This window comes from Ptiloglossa arizonensis, chromosome 3 (assembly GCF_051014685.1).
Source record: "Ptiloglossa arizonensis isolate GNS036 chromosome 3, iyPtiAriz1_principal, whole genome shotgun sequence".
Classification (NCBI taxonomy): Eukaryota; Metazoa; Arthropoda; class Insecta; order Hymenoptera; family Colletidae; genus Ptiloglossa; species Ptiloglossa arizonensis.
In genome coordinates, this window is record NC_135050.1 from 16772799 (window position 1) to 16785445 (window position 12647).

The 12647-nt window shown below is 45.4% G+C and overlaps 1 protein-coding gene across 6 annotated transcripts in view; it reads left to right on the forward strand.

Moving 5' to 3' along the window:
• Positions 1-12647, forward strand: part of Tet (tet methylcytosine dioxygenase-like) — a 278954-nt gene that overhangs the window by 212291 nt on the left and 54016 nt on the right. Inside the window, exon 1 of one of the 6 annotated variants that reach the window (XM_076307868.1) lies at positions 330-749. The exons of the other annotated variants lie outside the window; for them this stretch is intronic. The gene's annotated coding sequence lies outside the window, so the exon portion shown is untranslated. Of the gene's footprint in view, positions 1-329; positions 750-12647 lie in introns of those variants that run through there. 6 annotated transcript variants of the gene reach the window in all.

The following is a 12647-nucleotide window of genomic DNA, read 5'->3' on the forward strand; positions in this document are numbered from 1 at the left end:
GTGCGCGCACTCGCGGGAGATCGTATGCGTGCGCGGGTACACACAGAAGCATCGTGCCGCGGAGAGTGGGATAGCGGGAAGAGGGAGACGGTGGAGGAGGTGGGGCGCGGGAGGGAGAGCGGGAGGGTGGGAGGGAGGACCGCGGGAAGGAGGAAAGGCCAGCAGGGAGGGAGGACAAGCGAGGAGGGCTGCAAGAGGGCGGAGAAGCGTCCCACGGGAGTTTTTCGGCGGATCGCTGCGCGACTAGTGTGATCTCTCGCGAGTAGCGGTCTCGATCGATCTTATTGGCGGTAGAGCGAGCGACGAGCAGTGCACGGCGAGCTCCGGTTGGGGGATCGCACGAGGCTCTCTCACTTTTTCTCGCTCTCTCGGTCTCGGTCTCGCTCGCTCGCTCGTTCTTTCACTCTCTCTCTCTCTCCCTGTCTCTCGCTGTCTCTCTCGTTCTGTCTCTCGCTCGCGCGGTGTTCACAGTGTTCAGAGGCGAGGATATTCGGTCGGTGAAGGTGGCACACGAGATTACGCGCGAGTAGTACACTTCGGTGTTTCTGGTGGACGGTCGATCCGTGTGAGATCCGCGCGCAGTGATATTACTCGTACACGGGACTCGGTTCTACACGACGAGAAGTCCCTACGATATATCGTGGTTGGTGGTGTGGTGCCGCGAGTTGGAGTGGCCAAGAGTTTCACGGAGGATATCGGAGCGAAACATTGGACAGGCTGGCCGTACCACGCCGCGAGCAAATAACAGAGTGAGTCTACCTTTCGTTTCGCGTTTCCCGCTCTTTGGAAACTGCGCGTTCCTCTCTCTCTCTGTGTCTCTCTCGCTCTCTCGGTCTCTGTCTCTTTCTCTCTCGTTCGCTCTCTCTTTCGCTGTCTTTCTCTCCCCGTCGGTCTCTCTCTCTTTCTCTCTCTGCCCGTCTCACTCGCTCCGTGGTTGTGCTATTGCGTCCGCCAGTCGGAGCGGCGGACTCCCGCTTTTGGCTCGAACGTTCTCGCGAAACGTTCTCGCGACCGAACGCGAACGACGACGGAGCGAAACGAGCGTGTTTTGTATCATTCGAACCGGAGGCCTTGGATCCTCAAGGCAACCTAGAGAGATGGTAGACGCGCGATAAACCCACACCGGTGGCTATACGCGCGTAAACGTGTCGATGGCTTTTCTTTCGATATTTCTCACCGCGGTCCACGAAATTACCGTGTCGTCGCGATCGACTCTGAAAATCGATCGAATAGCGTTCTTTCTCCACTCGAGTTTCCGTGGTTTTGCTGGCCACCGACGTCGTTGATCCGTGTTCGCGCGCTTTCGTCGGTCAGAGCCGCGGCTCAACGGGTGATCTCCGATACACGGGACACCGTAGGTGTAATACCGTGTTCGTTCTCGCATCGTTGTACAACGATCGAACGCGAAGCGTAGCGGCCGGCAATCGCGGTCGATCGCGGGCGTTGATTTTCGTTCAATCGAGTCGCGTTCACGGTGGTGTGGGCGTTCGAAACGTTATCGCGGGCTCGCGAAGTAGCGTTCAAACGGGCGCCGGTGTTCCCGTTTCAACCGCGAAAATTATATAAGCTCGTCCTTGGCGGCTATCTGCTCGAACCTTTCCGCGGTGGCGGTGGCGGTGGCGGTGGCGGTGTCCCGGCCCTCCCCTCGCCCAAGGACCAACGCGGCTCGCGAAACGGAGAGTTCACTCACCAACCACGCGTGTTACGCAATCGTTCGTCTATCGTTGGTCGTGGAATTCAGGTCAGGCGTCGTGTCCTATGCGGCCCGGTGTGCGCGGCTCGTCCCGCGAGCGAGATTCTCGTCGCACGGAGAACCGGCATCCGTCCCTCGATTCCGTCCCGATCGGTCGCGCGTTTAACGATCTCGCGCGGTAAAACGAACGAGAACTCGCGGGGAAACGTATCCTTCGGCGACTGCGACGACAACGATCATTCGGGGGAGGGGCGAAGCGGTGACCGGGAAGGTAGGGGGATCGAATCGTGTAACGATCGTGTATCCGTCTGGCGTTTACAGTCGTAAACAACGATCAAATTTAGATGGTTATCTCTCGTCTGGGGAAGGATTATTTATGTCCCCCCGTAATAAATTCAAGCACGGCATAACGGAAGACGCACGGATACGATCTCCGGCGTCTGTCTCTCCGTGTCTCTCTTCACCCCCACTACGCTCTCCTCTCCTATCTCCGTGTTGCGCGAGGCTGACTGGACGCGTTTCACTCGCGTCCCGTGCCGCGTTTTACATCGGGCTCGCGATGCAGAAATCGGTGTAGAGAAGATGACGGGTGAGCGTCTCTCGTTCCTTCGGCCCGGTTTCTCGTTTTTTGGCCGAACGACTCGACGGTTGCGGCGAGTCATCGAGATTGGAACGACCGCTCCGCTCCGCTCCGCTCCGCCCCCCCCCCCTGTTTCGAAGCGGTCATTGGCCACGCGTACCACACCACGTGGGTTGACAGATTTTCATTCAAGGTCCTCTTTTCTAGAAATAGACGGGGAACCACTCGGGTAGGTCCCGATGAATGGACCGTCGTTTCGAAATCCGGATCGCGGATCGCGTGTTTTCGCGGAACTGGGCACAGGGGGGAGAAAATGGCGCGCGGTTCGAACGAGGACGTCCAATCTTCGGTCGACGCGCGGGGCTTCCATGATCGTTTCGAAACACACTCTGGGTCGCTTCGAAGCACGCTGTGAATCGTTTCGGAGCACGCTGTGAGTCGTTTCGAAGCACACTGTGAGTCGTTTCAAAGTACACTGTGAGTCGTTTTGAAGTATACTTCTAGTCGTTTTGAAGTACATTATCGATCGTTTCGAAGCACGCTGGGAGTCGTTTCGGAGCGTACTGTGAGTCGTTTCGGAGCACACTGTGAGTCGTTTTGAAGTATACTTTGAGTCGTTTTGAAGTATACTTTGAGTCGTTTTGAAGTACATTATGAATCGTTTCGAAGCACGCTGTGAGTCGTTTCGGAGCACACTCTGAGTCGTTTCAAAGTACACTGTGAGTCGTTTTGAAGTATACTTCTAGTCGTTTTGAAGTACACTATCGATCGTTTCGAAGCACGCTGGGAGTCGTTTCGGAGCATACTGTGAGTTGTTTCGGAGCACACTGTGAGTCGTTTTGAAGTATACTTTGAGTCGTTTTGAAGTACACTATGAATCATTTCGAAGCACGCTGTGAGTCGTTTCGAAGCACATTCTGAGTCGTTTCAAAGTACACTGTAAGTCGTTTTCAAGTATACTTTGAGTCGTTTTGAAGTACACTATGGATCGTTTCGAAGCACGCTGGGAGTTATTTCGAAGCACTCTTTGAGTCGTTTCGAAGCATACTGTGGATCGTTTCAAAGAATACTATTAGTCGTTTTAAAGCACGCTGTAAGTTGTTTTTTGAAGCACACTGTGAGTCGTTTTCGAGCACGCGATGAACCTCAAAAGATACTTTCGTTCGCAACGTGTTCTCTAAACTTTGTTTTCGTAACCGGAAATTAATTAAATACATTGATCGTTTTCGCACCCGATGGATGCTCGAAGATATATTCACATCGCAATCGTTCGAACCTTCTTTTCTTCTCGTAACCCCAAATCGGTCCATGGATCTTCGAAAATGCCCGTAACGATCGTTTAAACTTTTTTTCGCATTGTGCAACTTCGAATCGATTCGTGAATCGTTTTGGATCACACGATGACCCCGAGAGGATGTTTCGCAATCGTCTAAATTTTTTTTTCTAATCCCAATTTAGTCCGTGGATCGTTCCGAAGCACATGGTGGATCCCGGAGGATGCTTCCGTTCGCAACGTGTTGCGACCGTCTGGACTTTTTTGTTCGTAACCCCAAATTATTCCGTGGATCGTTTTGGAGCACACGATAGATCGTGGAGGAAGTTCTTGTCCGCAACGTGTTGCAACCGTCCAAACCTTTTTTCTTTTTTTCTTTTTTTTTCCTTTTCGTAACCCAAAATTAGTCGCATCGTTTCGGAGCACGGTGAATTACGAAGGATATTTTTATTCTCGACGTGTTACGATCTAAACATTTTTTTCTGTTCTTTCGCAACTCCGATTTAATCTTCGCCATTCGTTCGAACGGCGATTCGGTAAATTATTACGGTTCAAACACCGAGTATCGCGTAAATGACCAGTGGAGTGGTATTTTTACGCAGCCTGAACCGTGTCTGTAACAATAATCGCGTCGCCAAATCCTTCGGGTATTTCCACTCGAGTGTTCCGTTTATTGTACAAAGTATTCTCCAGCGAGTTTGGATAATTTGACGTATCGTCTAAACTAACGTTCCACGAGTTCGGGAACGTTGCCGGGGAATAAATCGTGGCATCCGATCGCGGATGTTCGACGATAATAAATTATCGCGGAAGTTTCTCAAGATTCGGAACAAAGACGGGACTTTTACGAGGAACATTTATCAGACCGCGCGTAGAATTTGTTTTCATAATACGAGCGACAGTTTAAATGCCAGCTATCTCCGTGGAAGATACGACACAAATAGTCAAGATTTGTGGTATCTACGATAGGACAACGGGAAGATTTAATCGCGGTTACGAGGCACCGTTACAGAAGCTCGTTACGTTAATCTTACAAGTTCGTAGAATTTAATTTGTCGCGTTCTACGAACAGCCTCGAGGACTTCGTCGATTCTGCATACATTACACTGGATCCGATCGTTGAACGAAGACGTCCTGTTTACTTCGTGGCTTCCCGCCACATTTTCGAAAATCGTTTCGCATTTCGTTGACGCGTTTCAGCGAGCTCTATAGAGTTTTCGAGCGCCCTTTGATCGAAAACTATGGTCAATAATTTAGTATTCGCAACGCGATCGAACGACAATTTAAACAATTTAAACGTCGACCGACCCGTACCGGAAGTTTCGAGCGTTTCAAACTACAAAAACTTGGATAACTCGAAGAATACAATACGAGATCGTTGAAGTACGAATTAAGAGGCTGTTTCGTTTATTCGTCGTATCGATCCAATCCCTGGTTCCATCGATCCTTTTAATAGATCATTATACGTATACGTACGTCACGAGTTTCTAAATTTAAACCTTAATTGCCCGTCCCGCCGAGCACACAGTTTATTTAATTCGTCCACGAGCTGCGAATTCGAACCGATTCTTCGGCAGATTCTCGTTCGACTTTATCACCGATCGTGTCGGTTCTTCCGAAGATCGGATAACAAATTGTATTACCAAACTGTACGTGTCTGTGTTTAACATTCTTTGTTCCATCGTGCGTCACAGACGCAGTCCAGGTGCTACGTATTGCAAATGTCTCGGTTTAGGTTAGCGGTTTATTTAACCTCAGTACGTGCCTCGAGTCTTTCTCGATTCCTCGTATCCTTATAATACATTGTTTTTCCACAATCGAAACTATTGCAATAGCTGCGAGCGCATCCTCGTGTACGTCTCAGCCCTCTCGTTGCATACCAAGCTTGGAAACGTGAGTTCAACTTTTTGCTAAAAACTCTGAGCTTAAATCGAACGCTCGAAGATCAATTCATCTACGTGAGATTATATCGATCTTGGTCAGATTTTCGTTCATGTTGACCTTATCGTTGTTAGTTATCCAGAGGACCAGAAAATGAATTCTCTTCTAAAATCAAAAAATATAGTCATTACCAGAATATTTAATATTTGGAGCATTCGTTTCATCGTGTATCATACATATAGTTGAAATGCTTACACGGTGTAAATGTTTCAATTAAGATCACTAATGTATTCAATTCACGGAATTGAATTGATTTTGGTTAGATTCTCGTACGTGTTGACCTTATCACAGTTAATTATCCAGAGGACCAAAAAATGAATTCTCTTCCAAAATCAAACAATATAGTCATTACCAAAATATTTAACATTTGAAGCATCCGTTCGTGTATCATACGCATAGTTTCGGTTAAGATGAACAATGTATTCGATACACGGAATTGAATTGATTTTTGTCGGATTTTCGTGCGTATTGGCCTTATCGTTGTTAGTTGTCCAGAGGGCCAGATAATGAATTCAATTATCGAACGAAACGGTATCGCGATTACCAGGGCATTTAATACCCGTAGTCTTTGTTCCATTGTGTGTCATACGCATACTCCGAGTGATTACACATTGTAAATGTCTCTCAGTTACGGTTAGTAGCGTGAGGCATCGATGACGAAGGCTAACCGAGAAAAAGGCTCGTTGTGTTGGTCACCGATGACCTGGCGGCAAACGCGTTAATCGCGTTCACGTGTTCGCGTCAGCACGCGTACGCAAAGCTCGCTCACGCGCGGTTAATAACGCGAGAATGAATCTCATTTTGTTCGAAATTCACCGTTTCGCGATCGGTACCGTCCGCGAAATTCATTCGAAGTATCGTAACCGAACGAGCGTAATTCAACGCGCCCGTTAAACGCACGGAACGTTCTCACGTTGCTCGTTTTCAATAGTTGGAGCGTAAGCGCGCGATCGAGAGAGTATTACGCAAGTTGCGTCGGTTCTCCCAAGGCAACGGAAACCTTCGCATTACGATTAAACGTCCATTATTGGCGGCGGTATTTATTCTTCAAAATAATTCAATAGTGCCTGCTTTGCATTTATTTTGTCCTTGAGGGACTGTCGTGCACGCTACAACGATCTCAATTACACGAGAGGAGCGAGTTCGTTCGAACGTACGTAACCGATATTAATAACTCGTTGAAAACTCTGATTACATTTAACATTGTCCTCCTTTTGAATATCTCTCGCATCGATCCACCGTCGTCCACTCTTGCATCGTTTCTTATCCGATCTTAAATTTCGCTAATTACGATTAAAAATAACCCGACACTGTCCAACGCGTACGATGTTAATTGCACGAGAGATCGTACAAAAGTTATCCGGCCGTGCTCGATAATTCGTTAAAAAAAAAATTCGATTACCGATCGTTTCGTTTTCTCTTTAAATTTCCTTCGCGTTCCTTCTTTCGCTCTCGCATCGTTTCTTGCCGATTCTCGGTTCCGGCATTTGCGATTAAAACGCAAACTCGATGTTAATTACACGTCGGATCGTTGGAACGTACCGATCCGTTCTCAAACAATCCCTCAAAAGTACCGATCGCCTTTAATTTGATTTCTCTCTTCGAACTTCCCTCGTCTCGATTCTTCGTACCGTTTCTTATTTCCACAACGTTGGACTAAACGTTGCTCCACGGATAGAGGGGGGTTACCGTAACATAAATCCATTCGATAAACGGGTATTAAACAGCGCCGTTCGGCCACGAATTTAATTTACCCCGATACCGAGCGGGTTTACTTTAATCTCCCCCGTGCCGGTATCCCGCGTGCCTCGAAAACGGTCCCGAGCTGACCGTGACGCGTCGACAAAACGAACACGAAACGCGGGACGAAAAATCCCATCGACGAACGCACGAACGGACGCCGATATCGACGGCCCGCGTCAAACAGAAACGAGTTTATCGCGAGCGATCAACGACGCGTGTCGCGAACGAATGAAACGGGCGACCAGCCGGCTGGCTGCCCGATCGAAAGTAAGGATTTCCCGTTCCAATAAACAGCCACGTGTTAACGTGCCACGTGGTGGCCGAACGTGCACGTTCCAGCCCCTCTCGTTCCGAGGGCGAAACGCGACCCTAACGTCGCTCGGTATATAAGTAGACGTTGCAACCCAGGTGGTCCCTACCCCTCCGGCCATTTTAACAAGCCGGACCGGCTACGGAGATCGAACGCTCCGCTCACGCGCTCCGCGTTCCCTAATCGATGATTGACGTTTCAAAAGACTCGTCATCTTTCCCCGGTGGATCCTCCGTCTCCTTTCATTTCTTTTTTTTTTTTCTTTTTTCCCATCTTTCCTTTCTTTTCTTTTTCATTTTTTGCATCTTTTTTCTTTTTTACATCTTTTCTTCTTTTTCTCCATTTTTCCTTCTCTCCATCCTCCTCCCCCTTGTAAATAACTCGAACGTTTGTTCATCCGCGTTAAACACGATCATCGCACGGTGCATTGAATTTTCCTACGTTAAACGAGGAATAAAGGAGAACTTAGAGGCCCGAGAACTCGTCCACGATTACGGGCCGATCCACGTACCTACCTGGGCCCCGTACGACGGCCAAACTTCCGGCGGAATTGGTAATAAAAGGGGCGCGAGGATCGGTGGTAGATATAAAGCTGCGTTGCTCGTATAACCCGGCCGTAAATTCTCTCCGGGCACGGACCAGAGAAGTCGTACGGGAACACGTGCACGCTCCGGCCTGCCAGAACACCGGGACGAATTACGCTTGACGTTCTCGTACGAGAGTTCGTCTTCGTGGATGGTGGAGCACTGTCAACGACGTTCTGGGTAACACTGGAACTACCGAAAGTCGATTTCACTTGTTTCGAAATTCTTTTGAAAATTAACCGATTACTAACGACGCGAATATTCATGGACGATTATCAGAATGGACGATTAAATCGTAGATTAATTTCTCCTCTCGAAATTCGACTTCGAAGATACGCGCGTGGTTCGATACGAATAAGAGATTGCTCGATAAGTTTCGACGATCGATAAGAAACCGAGATATCAGGTTCGTCGTTTTATTTTTCGAAAAATGGTACTAAGGTTTCATGACCATGTGCGAAGTTTCGTGTAGATCTGTCGACTCGTTCGTATATTTACAGTTGTTCGGAGTTGAAGTGTCGTAGTATATTTTTACAATGGAAGAAACGACAAAAGTTCGTTTATGAACCTTGTAGTAACACGTTCGCTGTCGGTGGATTTAATGTTAAAATTCACGAGTCGTGAAAACACACCTGTCGTTCGATCTTTGGATTTTGGATGCAATTAGCCGAACGTCTACCGGTTTCTTCGTCCGTCAGAAAATCGTGTTCGGTTGTCGATTTCTCGCGTAGCCTCGAATCGTTGCGTATCGATGTGAACGGTTGTCAAATTCGATAATAAAGATTAGAAAGAAGAAACTGTGGTCACTGTGGACGATCACAGACGATCGTTTATTTCGAGATTTTAACAAGAGAACTGTACCAAAGGTCGATTTAACCTGCTTCGAAATTGTTTCTAATCCTTTGGGTACTAACGGTGATTATAGTTGTTGGAACGAATGCAACGATCATGTTCAATGACGTCAGTTTTAAAGATTGTCGTTGCATTGGTACCGAAGGGTCTGTTACTCGATCAAAGGTTCGACTATTTTTCTTTGGGTCTTCTCAGTTCCAAGTCGAGAATCAAAAACAGTACAAAATCATCAGTGCATACTGTATTATTACGTACTTATATATTTATATATTTTCACTTTATATTCTTCTAACTACAATTATTATACTATTGGATACGCGAGATCCCTGGGTATTGTAATAATTTATATAAAACTTATACAAAACTTTGTACAAGAATCTGAATTTACAACCTCTTCCAAAAGGGGTCGATTTGAGTTGTATCGAGCTTGTCGTTAATTCTTTCGATACTAACGGTAACTGTAGTCACCGTATTCTAGTTCAATCCTAGTGACTGTAGTCACTCGTTAAAATTTCGCATCGATTCGCAACTTCGTTCGAACAGAACGCAGCTCGTTATTTCCACGGTTACCAATTTTGTTTCGAAGCATCATAAATGCCCCACAGTGGAAATGTATTCGCGATCAAGCCCGCCGTATCGAGAGGATTAAAATGACTCGATTACCAACGTTGCTTTTGTCCGCAATATTCGGTGAGAATGATCGAAATAGAGAACTAATTAGATTTGTAAATTAATTTGCTCGTTGGAAATCACTTGCTCCGATGAAAATAGAAATATGCGCACCGTTGGTGATTCTGGTGTTGGAAAGGTAACCGAAACGGTCCCCGATAAACAAACAAGCATCGTGTCGCTGCAAGTGTTTCTCTTTTCGAGACGTGTAGCGTATTTCTTGATTCCTTGCACTTGTAATGCCAGTTGTAGCGATATTGTAAGAAAAAAAAAGGTCGAGGAGCAGAGCAGAGAAAACGAGATTTAATATCAGCTAACCGTACACTGGAACTCTTTCCGCGTCAGCTTTCCCGTTGTTACTCGTTCCCTTCGGTAAAGTCGAAAGAATTATAATCATCTCGTTATTCGTCAACTTGGAAACTTTCCCGCTGATTTTCGCGTAATTCTTTCCTGTGGTGATATCCTCTCGATATTAAGGTATCTCGGGAAGAATTTGCGCAACTTCACCGGTACGTTTGATAAGTCGAATGAAAAAGGCGTACACTATGGATTTCGATTAGTTGAATAGTTTTTTTTTCTCACGTATTTTCAACCATCTTTTATTCGCATAAATCGAAGAAGATGTTCAAAACGACGATCCTCCTCTGATAAATATAAATTAAAAATTCGTACACATTGTGAATTTTGATCCTCTGATTTTTGATTTATTTCAAAAAATGAATAATACTTTTTTCTATTTCTCTCGTATTTTCAACCATCTTTTACTCGCATAAATCGAAGAAGATGTTCAAAACGACGATTCTCCTCTAATAAATATAAATTAAAAATTCGTACACATTGTGAATTTTGATCCTCTGATTTTTGATTTATTTCAAAAAATGAATACACGATTACACAAGAATAATAATTTTTTCTACTTCTCTCGTATTTTCAACCATCTTTTACTCGCATAAATCGAAGAAGATGTTCAAAACGACGATTCTCCTCTAATAAACATAAATTAAAAAATCGTACACATTGTGAATTTTGATCCTCTGATTTTTGATTTATTTCAAAAAATGAATACACGATTACACAAGAATAATAATTTTTTCTACTTCTCTCGTATTTTCAACCTTCTTTTACTCGCATAAATCGAAGAAGGTGTTCGAAACGACGATCCTCCTTCCGTAAACGTAAATCTATTCGAAGTTTTAACGATCGTTGCCACTCCGCTCGAGTAATTTCATTTCTGTCGCTTGCAACAGTCTGCTGCTCGCCCTTGGCTCGCATTTTCTACGATACTCGGTTAAAGTAAACAACGATTATCTCGAAAACGAATCGACCAAGACCCTTGACGTGTACGACCTTTTCGATTCCGAACGACCCATCAATAATATCGGTAAAGTTATTCGATCACTTCCTGGAACACCTTGTACGTGAAAGTAACACAATTCCATCGTTGCCCACTGACTGGAAACAAATCTTACGAAAGCAACTAATAAAAATCTCTTTCGTATCTCGATAACCGTCAATTAGATACACTACTAGAGATACCACACGGAATCTGTTTTTCTCGCGAGGAGAATGTCGTATGGCTAGATATTCCCGATTGCTCGTCAATGCTTCCATATGGAAGATGCGGATGAAAACGGACGTCAATAAGACATCTCGAAAATTTTCACAAGCAGAATGATAATCGAGTTGCGCTCGCTCGCTCGGTACTCGGCGATTTCTCCGCTTCGTTGTTAACGTCAGTGTCGAAGAATAAGGTCAGTCTGTTATTCCTATCCGAAGTAATAAAATGGCGAAATCGTTAGCTGCACTCGCGTTGAAACGAACGGTTGGCTATACGTATTTGTCCTTGACGCCAGTCAACGGAATATCCCACCATTGGTATTGCGACTTGGAGTCTCGCGGACCGATGCGACCGGGGGGTTATCCGAGAAACGATCGAGCACGCTGGATAGAAATTTCGAATTTTGGAAATTACACGTCGGTCTCGACCCAATCGTGCTCTTTTTTCGTTGTTTGTAACTTGGAGAACGACACGGGTAATATTTCTTTCGTCTTTCGTGTTCCAGACTTAACCTCAAAGCGATCGTCCGCTCGAGATCTTTGGGACGAAAATATTCCGTGCAGAGTGTTTAAAAACCGGTGAAAAGAGTCTCGATTATTCTACGCGAAAATACGAATCGAAAACACCGAGTGATATTTTTCTCTACGACGCACGGTTTTCGAGAAAATCGATTTTGAATATTTTCGGAGCGTGCGTGTTTTGCAAGGAGAGGGAAAGATCGAAAGGAAATCGGGTACTTGGATGTTTCAGTCAATCAGTGTGCAGCTTGTGATTAATTGTAAAAAATTACTCACTCTCCACATTCCACTTACTCGTAATATCGCATTCCTCGTATCCAAAAATTGATCTTTCTTTCTACCTAGAATACTCGACTACCTCGAGGAGAACAATTTTGTCGTTTGTTCGTACTCGTATTAATTCTACTCGCTACTCAAGGACACACAAGAAACAGAACTTTTATTTTTACAACTCATTGTATCAATCCACTCTCGACGTTATTATCCGTGTAAAAATCATTCGAAACATTGTCCAGTTTGCTACACTTTCGATTAAATATCCGACAACTGTTCGAAGTAATTTTCCTCGAAAACAAAGCCACGTAGGAAAAAATAGTATTCTACATTTTTCGTTCGTACACTTGCGTAGAATATATTACCATTTGTATCACAATACCAATATGGAACACACCCTGTACATTGAACTCGTATTTCTAACTTTACGATATAGGTAATACAGAAGCTTCCAGTGTATCCCTCGTAACAATTTTAACGTTACAAAAACGTGTTGCGAGGAAGGGTCGAGAAAGACCCGAGTACTCGAACACACACCTCTGATTATACACGGTGAAAGTGACGTTCGAAAGGGCTCAGTATTATTTATCGAAACTTTTTAAATCCCGTTTGCGTGTATTTCGAGAAACGAACGATCCGTTTTCGAGGAAATT